The sequence below is a fragment of the Anolis carolinensis genome, chromosome 4, assembly GCF_035594765.1.
Source record: "Anolis carolinensis isolate JA03-04 chromosome 4, rAnoCar3.1.pri, whole genome shotgun sequence".
NCBI classification, from domain to species: domain Eukaryota; kingdom Metazoa; phylum Chordata; class Lepidosauria; order Squamata; family Dactyloidae; genus Anolis; species Anolis carolinensis.
In genome coordinates this window covers 78,281,369-78,300,103 of record NC_085844.1, presented here as the reverse complement: position 1 = coordinate 78,300,103, position 18,735 = coordinate 78,281,369, and positions in this window count along the sequence as shown.

Here is an 18,735-nt window from a genome sequence, read left to right as displayed (position 1 = left end):
TACTGTTACAAGGCATGGTATGTACCTGGTGTGTTTATGAAATGGAGCCAAAGGTAAAGGAGTCCTAAAGTCACCGAAACAGAACTGGGCTCCAGTGCCTTGATGGATAAGATGTGCTGAGATAGCAGAATGAGATTCCCTAACAAATCTCCAAGACCACTCAGTGACATTCATTATCATGAGTCACAGAATCCTTCAAGGATGGGTATGGCCGTTATTTTGAATTTGTTTAGTTTCCACCTCTCAGCTTGATTCCAGAACATAGGCCATTATTTGTACTGTGGCAATTGTCATTAAATATTTCAGAAAGTCCTCTCTGATGTTTTTCAACACCATGAAACTACTGGGTATGGTGACTATCAACAATTCTTAGTATGGGACATCATTAATATAGTGTCAACAGTGTATTATTTTTATCTCCTGACTGATTTTGGAAGCTAAGTAGACTGAGACCTGGTTAGTACTTGGATAGGAAACAGCTAATGAATACCAGATTCTGTAGGCCATATTTGAGAGGAAAGAACTGTCAAACCATATCTGAATTGAAACCCTATGGAGTTCATTGGGTTACCATAAGTCAACACACTTCACCAAACTACAGAGCAGCATGATTAATAACTTTTTAATAATAACTTTATTTTTATACCCTGCCCCATCTCCCCGAAGGGACTCGGGGCGGCTTACATGGGGCCTAGCCCGATAAAACAATCAAATATCAACGATAAAACAATAAAACAATCATACCAATAAAACCTCAATTATCAGTAAAACAATCGATAAAATCGACATGAAGCATACAATATTAAAACAGAAGACTAATTCATAAAACCCAGTACAGAATGTGCCAGAATGGGGAAGGTATTTCACGATTGAAATGGACAATACAGTGCAAAATAACATTGGCAACACCTCAAGAATGGGGCTATTATAAAATGGGCAGACAGATCAGTCCAACAACAAATTAAATGTCAAAGGCCTTTTGGAAGAGCCAGGTTTTTAAGCTCCTTCGGAAGGAGAGGAGGGTAGGGGCCTGCCTGATCTCTCTAGGAAGCGAGTTCCAAAGCCGGGGGGGGGGGGGGGGGAACAGTGAAATAAGGAAGTTATTCCCAGTGTTTTGGTTGAATCTCTTTTCCTGCAATTTGAATCCATTGCTCCATGTCCAAAGTCCCATTTACACTAATGACTTAAGTCAAGGTAGATTAGGATCAGGCATGTGGCAAGCATGGGTCTGATCTGCTGTAATGTAGGGCAAAGCTACCTTTATGTGGTCTTGCTCCATGTTACCAAAAGTCAGGTGAAAGCCTTCTGTCTAAAATGGAATCATCTGCAACTGTCCTCACTGCTATCCCCCATTCCCTGGGCTTGGGTGGCCTGGGGACACAAGATAGCAGTCCCCTCCCCCCCGGCTGCTTCCTCCCATGTTGCGGTGGTCTTCACCACAACACAAGATCTACCTGTCCTCCTTTCTCTTTTCCCCCTATCCTCCTTCCCTTGGTGCCCCATTGCTCTGGCTGATGTCAGAGCAAGCAACATGGAACAGGTAAGTCCTATGTCTACCATGACATGGAGGGAGAGGGAGGGCTGGAGGGAAGACGGGTAAGGTATAAGCCAGCATTGAGTTGTGCTTGGCACAGCTGGGTGCTGGAGACACCTTTCCGCCTCTGCCTTAGCCAGGGGAATCTTTTTCATGAACCCTTTCGAAGGCTGATCTGACCATGGAGCACAGTTTGACAACCCCTGCTCTAAGCTGTTCCTCATAGGGCATGGTTTTCAGATCTATGAGCATTTTGGTCACCCTCCTCTAGAAACCTTCCAGAGTGTCAATATCCTTCCGGAATTGTGGTTCCTAGAAATAGGCACATAGTTCCAGGTGAGGACCAAACAAAGCAGAATAGAGTAGTCCTATAACTTCCTTTGATCTAGAAACTGTGCTCCTATTGATGTAGTCTAGCATTGCATTGCCTATTTCAGATGCTGCATCACTGCTGACACATATTCAGTTACTAAGACTCCTAGACCCCTGTCACGTGTACTATCGTCAAACCAGGTGTCAACCTCTCTAGGGATTTTCTAGGTCTTCCAAGCTAACTCTATGGTAACTTCCAGTGGAAGTTGTGTTCAGTTCAATAGGATTCATAATTATTCATGGTTTTCCTGTTTTTACAGTAAGTCCAGGAATGTATCCCCTATGGGTAAAGGTGTAATTTTTTATATCTCCAGCATGGATGCATTTTCTCCTAGGCCCAGATTTATTTTCTGAAGTGTTTGATTCTGTCCCACATGGAAAATTAGAAAGTCCTATTCTGTCTTTTTGTTGATTTGAGGAGTTGGGTGATTGGGGACAGCCACTGTAGAGTGCTGACTGGTGATTTAGGAAATCTGTGTTGAAATCGCCACTTGGCCATGAATGTCACTGAGTGACCTTGATTCAATCACTGTTTCTCGACCTAAATAAGTATTGTGTCTTCAAATTATAAATTATTTATAAATTCTGCATTTAAATACTAAATAACAGTAGCCATAAGAACAAAAAAAGTAACAAGACTACCCTTCTCGTGTTGACTGGTTCTCCTCTCACTCCAGCAAATGGAAGTGGATTCCTTGCTTCCTTCCCTTAAGATCCTGCCCTGCTATATACTAAATATAGAAACCAACAGTCAGCCTGATGCTCAGTTGGCATTGTTAGAAGGGAAACAGGTTGGTGCCAGGAGGATGCATTTGGCTTAGGCAACGAGCAGCTCCTACCTACACAACACTTGGGGCACTTCCTTTGCAGCTTAGTCCTATAATTACAACAAACAGATGGGAAAGTGTGGGAGGACACCACAGTGACCTTCTGTATGTGTCCAAAGCTTGGACCGGGATCAAGAGGAAAACATACCCAACCCTGTGAAACCTGATGCTTTTTTGAGAGCACTGTGTTGAAAACTAATGTGACTTTCAGAACTGAAATTATGTAACAGAAGATTACTTTAAATTGCACCCTGAAGCGACAATTACTTCAGATCACCAGAAGTTGTAGAGTATGTTAGTCTTCCTTCCACCAAGATCCATGAAGGTTTACATGATATGTTGACAAGCAGCGGGCAATAATACTGAATGGTAATTTGTGATGGGTTATAGTACTACCACCTACCCCTTAACACACCTCAAAGCTGGCCTAGCTAGCAGCTATTTTTGTGACTTTCTTCCTGGAATTGGGTGTTAATGTAGCAACCTTCTGGGAAACTCTTGGCATGTATTCAGTGCTTCATTTCTAAAATGAGGTTTGCCAGGCCACAAACCTGCCTGGAAGTCCTGTCCTCTGACCTAACAAGACCTCTCTGCCTGCCCAAGATGCATGGGAGTCATCTTTTTTAAAATCTAGTAGTGAAAGAAAGGGAAATTCTGCAGCATTCTCTTCTTCCTTATTATTTCATAAGTCACAGGGTCGAAATGTCAACTAAGGGAGCGTTTATGTTGAAGAATTAAGTCAGTTTTACGGTATTTTAACTTACGGTATTTTAGCTCAATGCTGTGGAGTTCTGGTATCTGCAGTTTTGTGATGCATCTGGACTTTTTGGATGAGTCAGCTAAATAGTAGAGATGTGCGCGAAATTTTTTCCTTTGTTTCTTTTGTGCTATTGTTTCATTCCGACCATTCATCTACATAAAACAAATGATGACATTTTCGTAGAAAATGAGATGCGAGACGAAAATTAAAACTGCATAGTCATCGTTTCGGCCCCATAACAATTAGCAGGTACTGACAGAGGGCTTCTTTCCCATTACATCTGATGTGAGCCAATGGGTCTTACTAATATATATATATATATATATATATATATATATATATATATAAATAACGATAGCTACTTTGGGACTCTAAGCTAAGTCTGGGGCAGGAGTGCCTCCCCATTACATCTGATGTGTGGCAATGGGTCTTAATAATAATATTAATATATATTAATAACGATAGCTACTCTGGGATCCTAAGCTGAGTCTGGGAGAAGAGTGCCTCCCCATGACAGCTGATTTGTGCCAATGGGTCTTAATAATAATATTAATATATATATTAACTAGCTGTGCCCGGCCACGCGTTGCTGTGGCGTTGTCTGGTGGTGTTGGTGAGAAATTGTTGAGGTAGTGGTGGTATTGAATGTCTGTTGTATGGTTGTCTTTATGTTTAGTATGCACACTGAAGTGGATTATATGGCAGTGTGGAGTCAAGATAATCCAGTTCAAAGCAGATAATATAAGATTATAAATGGGTTATATAGCTGTGTGGAAGGGCCTTGAGTCTACACTGCCATATAATCCAGTTAAAATCTGATAATCTGTGGAAGAGGCCTAAGTGAGGCCTAACTGTGCCTGTCCCCTGGACTGAGTAGGTTGCTAGGAGACCAAGTGGGCAGAGCTTAGCCTTCAAACTGGAAGCAATTGGATAAAAACTATTATTCCTCTCCCTCTAATTAGGACTTTATTTTTCTTTTCTTTTTATTGTATCAACCTAGAGGCATGGATGAGGGGTTGTGCTGTCAATTTTTGAGGTTGTGGGGTGTTTACTTTTGTTGTTTTGTCCGCTGCCGTGATGCCATCACTCTTTTATATATATAGATAACGATAGCTACTCTGGGACTCTAAGCTGAGTCTGGGAGAGGAGTGCCTCCCCATGACAGCTGATTTGTGCCAATGGGTCTTAATAATAATATTAACATATATATTAATAACGATAGCTACTCTGGGACCCTAAGCTGAGTCTGGGAGAGGAGTGCCTCCCCATGACAGCTGATTTGTGCCAATGGGTCATAATAATAATATTAATATATATATTAATAACGATAGCTACTCTGGGACCCTAAGCTGAGTCTGGGAGAGGAGTGCCTCCCCATGACAGCTGATTTGTGCCAATGAGTGTTAATAATAATAATAATAATAATAATAATAATAATAATAATAGTACTCTGGGGAAGACTCAAATATTTTAAAAGTTGGTGGGCTAAAAGGGGTCAAAATACCCTCAGCATGTGGTGATTTCATCCTTCTAGCCCAAAAACCAAGGGGGGAGTGAGCCTTGGAAGCCCTCCCAGTGCTGCCAATGACACAAAAATTTCCGTGTTTTTTGTTAGCCAGATGAAAATTTGTGTCGTATAGGCGGCCCATTATCATTAGCAGGAACCAAATACGAAATGAGACAATACGAATGAAACTACACAAAACAAACAGCAATTCCATACAAAAGCACAACACTACTAAATAGTGTGTAAAACAGGGGTCCCCAAACCTTTTAAACAGGGGGCCAGTTCACGATCCTTCGGACCGTTGGAGGGCCGGACTATAGTTGGCCATCGAGCAATAAATATAATAATAATAATAATAATAATAATAATAATAATAACAACAACAACAACAACAACAACAACAATAACAATAAAAAGGAGGGTTGGAAGAGACCCTTTGGGCCATTGAGTCCAACCCTCTTCTGCCTTTGTGCATTGAAAGCACAAGCAAAGCACCCCTGACAGATGACCACCCAGCGTCAATGTTAAGAAGAAGAAGGAGGAGGAGGAGGAGGAGGAGGGTTGGAAGAGACCCCTTGGGCCATTTAGTCCAACCCCCTTCTGCCTCTGTGCACCAAAAGCACAAGCAAAGCATCCCTGATAGGTGGCCATCCAGCCTCAATGTGAAGAAGAAGGAGGAGGAGGAGGAGGAGGAGGAGGAGGAGGAGGAGGAGGCGAAGGAGAAGAAAGAGGGTTGGAAGAGACCCCTTGGGCCATTTAGTCCAACCTCCTTCTGCCTCTGTGCACCAAAAGCACGAGCAAAGCATCCCTGATAGATGGCCACCCAGCCTCAGTAATAATAATAATAATAATAATAATAATAATAATAATAATAATAATAATAATAAGGGTTGTAAGAGAAGAAGAGACCCCTTGGGTTATTTAGCCCAACCCCCTTCTGCCCTTGTGCCGTGGGGGCCGGATAAATGGCTTCGATGGGCCGCATCCGGCCCCCGGGCCTTAGTTTGGGGACCCCTGGTGTAAAACTACAAACCCTGTTATTTCATAGCATTGAGAGATGAAAGTTAAAGTGTGCCAAACTGCATTAATTCTACAGATGGCAAAAGATGATATAACAAAAAGGTATTATTGGAGTTACAAGCCTATTAACCAACTGAACTACAAATAGAGACAACATCTGATACAGAGTGCAGGTCAGTGACTCCAACACTATCACCTTCCGACTGCCTCCTTTTTCTTTCTCCTCATGATTTTAAAACATCTTTTGCTGAAGAAGCGGGTTGAGTTTTGAAAACTTCCATGATGTCTCCATTTTAGTTGGCCAATAAGGGTATTGGTCTTCTGTGTATTGTTATTAGGAAATATCTCTTGGCATAAAGGCCCAAAGAACACTAATTGTGTGCTCTTATTGTGAAATAGTACATCAGTTTTGGAAAGAGCCTTGAAATTGGATTGCCTAGAAAGCTGGATATGACTTCTAGTCATACAGCTAGGAATGGCTGGAATATGGAGTCAAATTCTTCTCATTCCATGTAGAGTTTCATGAGCTGAACATTTGGAATTGAGTGTGGGAGCCAAAGATTACAGTAACCATAAGACTGTGGTTGCTTGTAAAGTCCTTTATTTAGAGAGACATATTTCTGTCACAAATAATTATTACATGAGGTCCGTTGGGCTTTTCAACTGTCATATGTGAAATATCAAAGATATAATTTAAACCATTTGCTAGTTTGGGCAGGAGCCTTTTATCGACTTGTCCCCCCTATTTTCAGGCAGTTCTAGGAGGTATTGCTATATATAATCAGTAGAAAAACAGCAATTTAAATTTTGTATGTCACCCCCTTTCTGGGAAGTTGGCCATAGGCTTGTTTTTGTGAAAATCTGCACTGTCTTCGTCCAGTTTCCAGAGGATTATGGTGGTGTTGCATTAACAACAAGAAAGAGTCTTCTGATATTTTAAAGAATATACAGTTGGCCATCCACATTTTTGGTTTTCACTTTTGAGTATTTAATTATTTATGGATTTGTTTAAAATGTTCTGTCTAGAATCTCAAGATCCTCCAGTGTGACTCTGATTAAATGATGCCAAAAGTTGTAGAATTACACTAGAGGACCAGGGAGATAAAACACCTGTCTAGGATATTCTAGATCCTCCAATATATTTCTATGGTCAACCTCCAGTGGAAGTTGACCATGAAGTCATACTCACAGGTAAAAAATAGAGTTTTAAAAACTTTTTTTTTACTTTTGTGGGGGTCCTGCATCCTTAACCTTACCAAATGCAGAGGACTGACTGTATTGATTTGATATGAGCTTTCACAGTCTGCAGTTCACTTCACATGTGTGGACCACAGCTATAGACTGATGAAAGAAGCAATACTGAGACCATTGAATCCTGAGCTTACTTAAGTTGCTGCAAACTGAGTTCAAAGTGCAAAAGTACTACTCAACTCAGTGGGGAGAGGTCAGGAGGGGGCAGAATCTTGCCCTTCCCCATAGACTCAGGCAAAAGCAAGTTGCTGCAACCTCTCCTAGCTTTGTGTTCTTTCACCTTAATAACCTTTGCCATAGCGACCACATTTTTATGCTTCTTCACCACATGTGAACTGATTTCTATCTGTGAAATGTTGGAGGATGTGGAGTATAGGTGTGCAACTGGTCTGCTTCTGGGCACAACTCAAAATGCTGGTCATGATCTACAAAGCCCTATACAGCTTGGGTCCAGGCAAAGAACTTATTTTCTAGTACAAAATCAGCCAGAGCTTTAAGATCCTCAGCTGAAGGCTTTCTCTTTCTCAACACACAGTGACTTGGAAAGAGACTCTCTTTAAGAGAGTGTGTGTGTGGCCTGCAGGCCCAAAGCTCTCATGACTGTCAGGGCTTGCAGCTGAGTGCCGAGCACTGAATGGAGTGCAGAGTGCTTCTTACTAGACACTTGGTGGTTAGAGCTTGGCTGCAAGCCCTGGCAGTCATGGGCTCTTTGGACTTGCAGGCCACATACACATTCAAAGAACCTGTGACTGCCAGGGCTTGCATCCGAGCTCTGAGCACCAAGTACCTAGTAAGAGGGGCTCTGTGCTCCTCTCGGTGCTCAGCGTTCAGCTGCAAACCCTGGCAGTCACTGGCACTTTGGGCATACAGGCCACACGCACACTCTCTTTAAAAGAGTCTCTTCCCAAGTTATTGTGTGTTGAAAAATACAGAGGGGGCTTGCTACCTTAAAAAAGATAATGGAGCCTGAAGAAGAGCCAGGGGCTGTAAAAACAGCATCAATGAACCACAGACTGCATTGCGCCTATCCAGGTTCAGAGACAGGGGTTTATCCCACAAATCCTAACAACACAAATGAATGCTGGAAAGAACCTGAGGATCAATGAAATGGTGATGTCACAGACAGAACGCCACCAGATAAGAATCAACACAGTTTATTAAAGATACAGAACCAAAAAATGCTCGTAAAAAACAAAGGGCTAGGCAAACACTCGCCTTCAATATGAAAAGTCACTCAAAAATGGTTCAAAAGATAAACCGGATTAAACAGGAGTTTAATCCGGGTTAAACCAAAAATGCTTACTTCAGCCTGGCACTTTAAACAAACAAAAGCTGGTAAACAAAGATTCAATAAAACATAAATACTGGCAGCAGATTCCTCTCTGCTACTCAGCAGCTGTGGTTGAGTAACTAAGTTGTTACTCCTCCGTGCAGCGGGCGAACTCCGGGTCCAAACACATCAATCAGGGTTGCAGCGGTCAGCGGGGTCCCAATCTGGTCCGAGGTCGATAGCCAGGTGCAGGCGTCTAAGGTTCCACGAATTCCACCGATAGCCACAGAAAGGATAGTCCAAGGTCGTAGTCAGTCAGTCAGTCCAGCGTCAATCCAGAGTAGGTAAACAATGTCTGTCAAGAAGACGACGGAGGTCCAAGCTAATAAGATTAAACAAAGGTTGCACAACAAAAGCCCACACAGTTCCTCCCGCCGTCTATGCCCAATGTCCTTGGTAACTTACGTATTCAGCAAACGAAACACACCCGTCTTCAGGAAATTCCCAACAAGAGCCCAAGCGTTCGTCCAGATTACCTTGCCCAACGCAATTAGCCCTTGATTCAAAACCCCATTTTATGACAGTTTACAACTCCTCATCGCTATCAGCTGCTCCCCTAATTCCAGGTGCCTCATCATCATCATCCTCATCAGAGCTAAAACATCTTTGACTACGCCCCACAGCATCCCCAGCTGTGGATCCCGTTCCATCCCTCCAACTTGTCCACGGGTCCGATCCTGCAACCCGCCAGTCGCTTCCCATGCTATCATTACCAGGAACACCCAAATCCTCCCTCACACGAGTCCATTCCATGTCATCCTCCTCTGAGCTAACCACCTCTTCCTCCATTCCCTCGGTAAAACCCTCAAAGGAATCTTCGTCTGTCGGTTCTGCAAATAAGTCCCGCAGCCGTTTCCTCTCTCGCTCCTCAAGAGAGTCTGACTCTCGAGGAGTCTTACGACCACGTCTCCCAGAATTGGAGCCATAAGGCTCAACCATAACAGGTGAGACCCTCTAGTCCTAAAAGTGAGGGGAAGGGGAGTGTGAAAAGCCCTCCCATGTTGGCCAATGGGACAAATATTTTTGTTCATTTGGACAAAAGAACTAAACAGCTCATTTGGAAAGTCCCCATTTTTGGAAGCAGCACTCAAAAACAAAAACGAGGCCATATGAATGAAACAAACAGAAATGGATAGCGATTATATACAATAGAGAACCTTCTCAGTAGTTACTCCAACTAGGCTAGGTTGCTTCCCTCCCTGCTTTCATTTCATTGGCAGGCAAAAGCATTCCCTTAACTGTTAAATGGGGTATTTTGTTTTTTAACTTATGTCTGTTATTTTAAAATGTTTCTATACAGTTTAATTGTTCTAGATTTTATTCTGAATGTTCTTAATTGTTTTGTAAGCCGCCATCAGTATCACTCTGGAAAAAAGGTGGTAGGCAAATGCTTTTTTTTTTTTAAGGCTGAATATTAAAGGTATCTGTCTCAATGAATGGCAGCGTCAAATAGTGGTCTGCCTGGAAAAAGCCAACCCTAGAGCAACGGTTCCCATGGTCATGGAACCCTTAAGATGCCACCCCCACTGCGGAACCCTAACTCTGTCCCTGATTTTCCCACAGAACCCTAACTCTCTCCCTAAGCATTGCGAACCCACAGTGTTTTTCCTTCATCTATTCCTATTTGCCTGGGCATTTTGTATAATGTAGGTTTGGAATTAAAATGATTCAAATTTGTTTTTTAAGGGAGAGGTACATTGAATTTCAACAAGATCTTCATACTCTGGCATGGACTTTTAAAAAACCTTTAAAAAAAGATTTTGAAGAATTTTTTTTGCAGAATTGCTATGATGCTTTTGTGGAACCCTAGGGTTCCACAGAACACAGTTTGGGAACTGATGGTGTAGAGCAATCACTTCAAGCACAGCACTTTTCAGTGCATTTATCCATGATTAATAATCAACTTGTTATTTTTCCTGAGTACCTGTTTCCTATGGAGAGGCATATTAAATAATAATGTCTGGAGTCATTGGCTTATAAGACATCAAGCAGCATACATGTATGTGTGAATATGGCCTGACATTGTTGACCAGAAAGAGATTTGAGAGAAGGCTGGAGGTGAAAGATTGACACTGCAGAAGAGTCCGTCCTGCTTACATGTCTTCTACAATGCACCCTTCTAGTTCAAATTCACTCAGTTTATGTGGTCATTGGCCTAGGTGTTGGTGCAAATTGAGGTTGCAGATGCATCCCTTTCTTTTTGTTTGAGTATCCATGCTGTTTTTGGTGGGTCTCACTGATCAGCCTTTTGGGTTGCTAGTTGGGGGTAGTGAATATATTTTCCTAGTTGGATAAATTAAGCCCTCCCGCGCTTCTCCAGCATTTAGGGTCTTGCTGCAATCTAAAGACCAGAAGCCCCTTCACCTCATTTACTAGACATGAATCATCATTTGCCACAAGCAAAAGAAACTTGCTCCCCACAATCCACATTTTGAAGGCTTAAGTCTGTATACAAAGTAACAGCTTCTGTTGATAGTCTCCTGATTGTCAAATCCCAGGGTCATTGACACAAAGACATTGCAATCAGCACCATCCCAAGGCATTTTGCTATTTGAGATAGAGCAGCAAATGGAACCATTTGCCATCTCCTGCCAGGGATAAATGGTACCTTGATTTGGAAATTGGCATTCCTCCCCTCTCCAATTTGTCAGGATTGTTGTTGATGTGTGCCTTCAAGTTATTTCCAACTTATGGAGACCCTAAGGCAGGCAAGGGCAAACTTCAGCCTCCAGCTGTTTCAACTCACACAATTCCTAACAGTCAGAAAAACTGGCTGGGATTTCTTGGAGTTGAAGTCCAAAACACCCGGAGGGCTGAAGTTTGTTACAGATTTATGATAATAAATGGAAGGTCTTACATGTGCCCGCGATCCAGAGTCACCCACAGAACAATACCATGCCATTCAGGTTTGTAGAACAAAAATACAGGAACTATACTGATTCTAAGAGATCAAAAACAGTAGTATTTACAATAGTCCCTCTGATCACTTACAGAAGTCCACAAATGCAGTAGAGTCTCACTTATCCAAAATTCGCTTATCCAACATTCTGGATTATCCAACGCAGTCTGCCTCCCACCCGGATCCACAGCTCTTTCTCTAGGCAGCAAAGACTGAATGTTTTATGGATTTAATTTTCAACTATGTTGTTATCCTAAGGTTATTTTATGCAATTCTATCTTTATTTGTAGTCAATTTCTTAGTAGTCAATGTTTTAGTAGTCAATGTTTTCAATGCATTGCGATGTTTTGGTGCTAAATTCATAAATACAGTAATTACTACATAACATCACAATGTATTGAACTGCATTTTCTGTCGATTTGTTGTAAAACATGGTGTTTAATTTGTAAAATTATAACATAATTTGACATGTAATAGGCTTTTCTTTAATCCCTCCTTATTATCCAACATTTTCGCTTATCCAATGTTCTCCCAGCCTGTTTATGTTGGATAAGTGAGACTCTACTATAGTCCTTTCTCAGTCTACAAATATGCTTCAGAGAAGAATACAGTCCTGGTTCTTCTCTCTTTTTTCTCAGCAGCAAACAGGCTTCAAAATAGCCAGGCCTCTCTTTGAGTACACTGCTCTCTTCACCGACAGTACGCAGTCAGCACTTAAAATTTGTCCAAACTGGTTCTGCAGCAGCAGAACAGAAACAGTTTCAATTCAATCCCCAGGTTTTAGCAGGCTCAGCCAATCCGCTTCATGCATTTCATTTTGTAGTTAACACACACACATACAGCACAGTGTCTTTGCAAACCATGACAAAGTTTGGCTATTCCTGCCCTAAGCTGACTCTATCATGGGTTTTCGTGGGAAAAGAATGTTCAGATCGGATCTACCATCCCTCTTTCTGCAGCTGAGAAGAGTGTTTCCAGAGCAAGAATTGGAACCCTGGTCTCCAAAGTCATAGTTTAGCATTCAAATTACTACCCCATTTCTGGCTTTCACTAGCATACCAGACTTAGAACCATATTGAAGCCCATTGACAACAACTGTGGGCTTCTTTCCTGGAAACCTATTGTGGACAAATAGGCAATGGGTTTTGAACCAGCACCTATCTATGGACTGCCACTTTAAATAGCAATCCCTCAGTCATGTTAGCTCACATGTGAGGCAGATAATGGTAAAAAGAACCTCTTTCCAAAGCATTGAAAAGTTTATTTAATATTTATTTATTTATTTATTTACCTTATTTATACCCCGCTTTTCTCTGTGCCTCTGGTGGCACAGTGTGTTAAAGCGCTGAGCTGCTGAACTTGTGGACCGAAAGGTGCCAGGTTCAAATCCTGGGAGCGGAATGAGCGCCCGCTGTTAGCCCCAGCTCCTGCCAACCTAGCAGTTCGAAAACATGCAAATGTGAGTGCATCAATAGGTACTGCTCCGGCGGGAAGGTAACGCCGCTCCATGCAGTTATCCCACATGACCTTGGAGGAGTCTACGGACAACGCCGACTCTTCAGCTTAGAAATGGAGATGAGCAACAACCCCCAGAGTCGGTCACAACTGGACTTAATGTCAGGGGAAACCTTTACCTTTACCTTTACCTTTCTCTATCCAAGGAGGACTCAAAGCGGTTACTTTTCATATGATAATTCCCAGAAATCCCCAGCACACAGCTGGACTATTTTGGGAGTCGCAGCCTGGGAAATTGGGGTTTGCAAGCTCTTTTACCATCTATAGCAGTAGCAATTCAACAGTAATAGATGACAGGCTAGTAATGTCCTCGCCTTTCATGACCTACCTAAAATCACATGCAGAAAGCTAGTTCACTTGATGGGATCTATGCAAATCCAAAGGGAGAGCAGTGGAGATTGGAATCCGTGTTCAAGGGCCTAAGTTGAAACAATTCCGTTAGAAAAGCCACATGGTCATGGGTATTGGCTGTGCACAACAGGGGTGCAGGGAAAGGCAGCTGACTTTGGGAAATGGTAGAAAATGAAAAGCACATGTGCGCAGCAGGGAGACAACTTTATATAACAAGTATGAAGATCACAGATGTAGCTCACCATTGCTGGAATTTCTTTGTGATGAAAAGCCAGGGAATGATCTATGGATTTTATTCGCAGCTGTAGGAGGTCCTCCTACAAAGGATCGTTTGGGTGTGGTGTAGTTTTTTCTTCCCTCCCTTGGAAAGACAGAGTTGGAGGGCCAGCTGTAATTTTTCTGCTGTAGAAAAGGCATTGAGCAGCACAATGAGCTTGCTCCACTTTGCCTTAACTCTGACATACAGTAAGTACTCTCCCCACCGTGCTTGAAATTGTCTGCTGTCCACTTTGTTTTTACTTCAAGTGTCTAACATAGCATGCTTTTCACCACCACATCCACCCTTGCATACTTCATTATTTAACAACCCATTTCCGCCCCCCAAAAAATCCTCTTTTCAGTTGTATGTCGATAAAAACATCTCTGTTTCTAAACTATACTATTTGACACCACCACCCCATGTTTGGTTCTACAGCTCCCACAATGCTTTCTCACCAGTCCCACTGGTAGGATTAATAAGAATGGTAGGTTCTGGGTGATCCTGGACATGTCACACTCTCTCAGCTTCAGAAGAAACCAATCACAAAGTCCTTCTGAAGAAATCACAATAGGTTTGCCTTGGAGTCACCACGAATTGGAAACAACTTGAAGGCATACATCAATGACAAGCTAATAGAGAAGCTTGTGCATTTTCGAAATTGGGAACAATTGATTGTTTTACATTTAGTTAAAATACATGTTGTCCTAAAACCTAAAATTGCGGGGACCACATGAACAGGACCATTTTTTATCCTTAAAATTGTAAATTTCTGTATGCACCTTGCTTTTTATTAAACATGATTCTAGTTTAGCAGTTACCCTGCATTAGTTCTAGAATCAAATTGTACGTGATAATTAGCATGAAACTTGCTTTTGCATTCCCCACCCCCTTTTTTCCCCCTTATTTGATAAACTAACTTGGATACCTGGTGATGCCTGGGTTATTTGAAAAGGGCCATGTTTGTTTTGGGAAGTTGGGTAATATCACCATGGTCATATGTTATGTTATTTCTTAGAAAAAACTCAGTCTTTGCTTTTGATTATTACGAATGCTCCCATTAGAATATGCATAAGCATGTCGGTGAACTACAATTCCCAAAAATCTTGGGTCAACCCTCTCAAAACTCCCCCAGTATTCACAGTTGGCCATGTTGGGTCTGTGTGCCAAATTTAGTCAAGATCCATCATCTGCTGGGTTCAGTGTTCTCTGGATAAGAGTGAACTACAATTCCCAGATTCCCAGGGCAATCACCCTGAACTCGTGCCAGTATTCAAAGTTGGCTGTGTTGGGTCTGTGTGCCAAGTTAGTTTGAGATCCATCATTGGTGGGGTTCAGAGTGCTCTTGGATTTCAGGTGAACTATACATCCCAGGACCTATAACTCCTATAAATCATGGTGAATTCTCCACAACCCCCTTTAGTCTGTTCAGTTGCTGATCAATTCCTCTGTTTGCTGTGTGCCATAGGAAAGGGTAGGAAAGGGTTAAGGGAGAGGCAGTGGGCAGGGTCATGCAAATGAAAAGAGAAAGGAATACTGGGATGTGCTCGCTGTAACCTGCAATGTCCTGCGAGGGAGTAACTTAGTGGCTCCACAGCACTGGGAACTATAGCCTGTTTGTGGAGGCTGTATGTGTGAGCAAACACCCGTGCCATATACACATATACAGATTTTCACTTTTAGTATGTGTATAGATGTAGGGAACAGGATTATGGCATTGACTGGATTTTGCAGAGGGGCCTAAGGACACGATGTTAATTTAACATAACAGTGGTATATATTGCTCTGCAGACTCAGCTGTTTAATTTGAATGACCAATGTGCACTTTATTTGGCAAATAACAGTTGCTCCCATCAGAAACCTTGTCAGAAAAGTCAAAATTAATGTCTTTGTGAACAAATGTCTAGAAATTGTAGAAGCTAAAAAAAAAAAAGTTTCCTCACATGGGTTTTTTGGCAATGAGGAATGGAACCAGAATGCCGAAGAACCACAAGGGATGTTGCTCTCATGCTATTTCTTGCCAAGCCCTAAGTGGAAATGCTGGACATTTTATGAGAAATCTGGGCTGTCTCAGGATAGGAGTTCAAGCCAAAGGTGTAGGCTGCATAGTTCTCATGTATTTCAAATGGCTACACAAGATGTATCTTAGAAAACCTCTCTTTCTTTATCTTCCACCCCATGTTCTTGTTCTATGTCCCATTTATTATTTGCTGTTTGGAGGCTCTGACCTACACATGGCACACACAAAATGCTAATATTCCATTACTTTCGATCCGTTGTGAAAGAGGAGCAGTATTTCATATACTGCTTTTGGACACCACAAGAAGTCCATATGTTAAGGACTTCTCTGTATACTCCAGAACAGAATGAGACCCCTTCTACACTGCCATATAATCCTGATTATCAAAGCAGATAATCCACATGGTCTGCTTTGAACTGGATTATCTGAATCTATACTGCCATATAATCCAGTTTAAAGCAGATAATCTGAATTTTGGAAGGCAGTGTAGAAGGGGCCTGAGACTTTATAGTACAATTCTGTGTATTCTGGCATGTACTTGAGCCCAATGACTGTAGCTTTCATAGAGGCATGTAAGTCAATAAGGCATCATACATGCAGTACTATTACCTGGGAATTCAGCCTTAAAGATCTGCAGACGGAATGATATAGGCAGATTAGGAAAGGTGCAACAAATTTACATGTACATACTCTCCAAACATCCCAGTTTTGCAGAGACAGTCCTGATTAATCTTTCAACTCCAATTTTAAAAAAGGCCCAATTTCTCTATTCCTCCGGGCTGTGGCGCAGTGGTTAGTAGCCAGCTGCAATAAATCACTACTGACTGAGAGGTCATGAGTTCAAACCAGCCTGGGTCAGATTGAGTGCCTGACCATTAAAATAGCCTAGCTCGATGTTGATCTAAGCAACCCGAAAGATAGTTGCATCTATCAAGTAAGAAATTTAGGTACAGTTTATGCGGGGAGGCTAATTTAACTAATTTATGACACCATAAAAATCATCCAGCAGTGTGCGGAAGAATGAGGAAGTACTCCATCTAGGACTCAATGTCACAGTGGATGATGAAGCAGCAGCTCCTCCTGTGGCCGGAATCGAGCATACCCTCAGGAAGCCAGAAGCTGGAAAATGTTAAATTGCCTCTGTTTCTTTGTCTCTATCTCTTTCTGTATGTTGTATGTCGAATGGCATTCTATGTTTGCCATGTATATGTGCGTTGTGATCCGCCCTGAGTCCCCTTCGGGGTGAGAAGGGCAAAACATAAATATTGTAAATAAATAAAATTTCTCCCCTTTGTTCTCAGCTTACTTCAATTGCTGCAAACAGAACTCAAGATGTAAAAAGTAATTTGCACTTCAGCAACTCAGCAAGGGGATGGAATTTTGTCCTTCCCAATAGATTTAAGCAAAAGCAAACTGGTGCAGGCTCTCTTAGCTTGTGAGCCTTTCCTCATTAATAACTTTGCTTTCTTGACTCTCTGATGTTGCTTGGGCATACATGTCTCAATGCTCATCTGTGAAATGTTTAAGAATTGGAGGGTATGCATGTATGCTTAGTGCACATCATCTTAGTGCTGTTTAGTTCTCTACACAATAGTGTTCACAGCTAGGACAGCATTCTGAATCATTGTCTTTTCACAGCATCTCAGTTCCCAGAATTTGGGACAAAAAGAAGGTAACTATAAATTCAAAGCCACAAGAAAGAATGCAGGAAGAAGACATCTATTTTAGCAGCTAAATATGCACTAGCTTTTTCCCAGATGCCTTTTGAAATCACCTCTTTTTCAAGGGAAAGTTGTCTTGACATTTAAATCAAGGCAGCAGAGTTGCTCCAACCCACTTCAGAAATGATGGCTGATTGAAACAGGTTCAGTTCCTCATCATCTTGAAGTATGTTTGAGCAGCTCCACTGCCTTGACTTGATTGTCAAGATTTCTTCTGTTGAGGAAGTGTTTATCTTGAAATCTCTTGGGAATAACACTAAGACAGTTTAAGTCCACAGTGCAAGTATGTCTATGTCTTGCTGTAGAGACGCATAAACAACATGTTATTTACTGGAAAATGAAGACTGCATTGGAACAGTTTTGCTTGTGTCAAATGTGGTATGTACAATAGATAGTGCATGTGACACAATCAGAATAAAAAATTGTAATCCCAAATACAGTTATTCCAATAAGACACATTTGTATTCAATCAAATTTCTCACCAGGTAGACATGCATAGGATTGTGCTCTGGGATTATATGTCCTCTAATTGAGGAATACGGCAGGGCTGTATATTCTCACCCTACCTATTCAATTTGTATGCAGAACACATCATGCAATGTATGGGGCTTGATGAATCCAAGGCTGGAGTTAAAATTGCTGGAAGAAACATTAACAACCTTAGATATGCAGATGATACCACTTTGAGAAGGAGCTGAAGAGTTTTCTAACCAAGGTGAAAGAGGAAAGTGCAAAAACTGGGTTGCAGTTAAACATCAAGAAAACCAAGATGATGGCAACCAGATTGACTGATATAACTGACAAATAGAGGGAGAAAACATGGAGACAGACTGTATTTCTAGGGGCAAAGATTACTGCAGATGCAAACTGCAGCCTGGAAATCAGAAGTTTACTTTTTGGGAGGAGAGCAATGACCAATCTCAATAAAATAGTGAAGAGTAGACATCACAGTGGTAACGAAGGTCTGCGTAGTTAAAGTAATGGTATTCCCTGTAGTAACCTATGGATGCGAGAATTGTACCACAAGGAAGGCTGGGCGAAGGAAGATAGACGCTTTTGAACTGTGGTGTTGGAGGAAAATTCTGAGAGTGCCTTGGACTGCAAGAAGATCCAACCAGTCCATACTCCAAGGAATAATGCCCAACTGCTCACTGAATGGAAGGAAATTAGAGGCAAAGATGAAGTATTTTGGCCACATAATGAGAAGATAGGAAAGCTTGGAAAAGATCATGATCCTGGGAAAAATGGAAGGAAAAAGGAAGAGGGACTGACCAAGGGCAAGATGGATGGATGGATATTATCCTTGAAGTAAATGGCTTGACCTTGAAGGAGTTGGGGGTGGTGCCAGCTGGCCGACAGGGAGCTCTGGTAT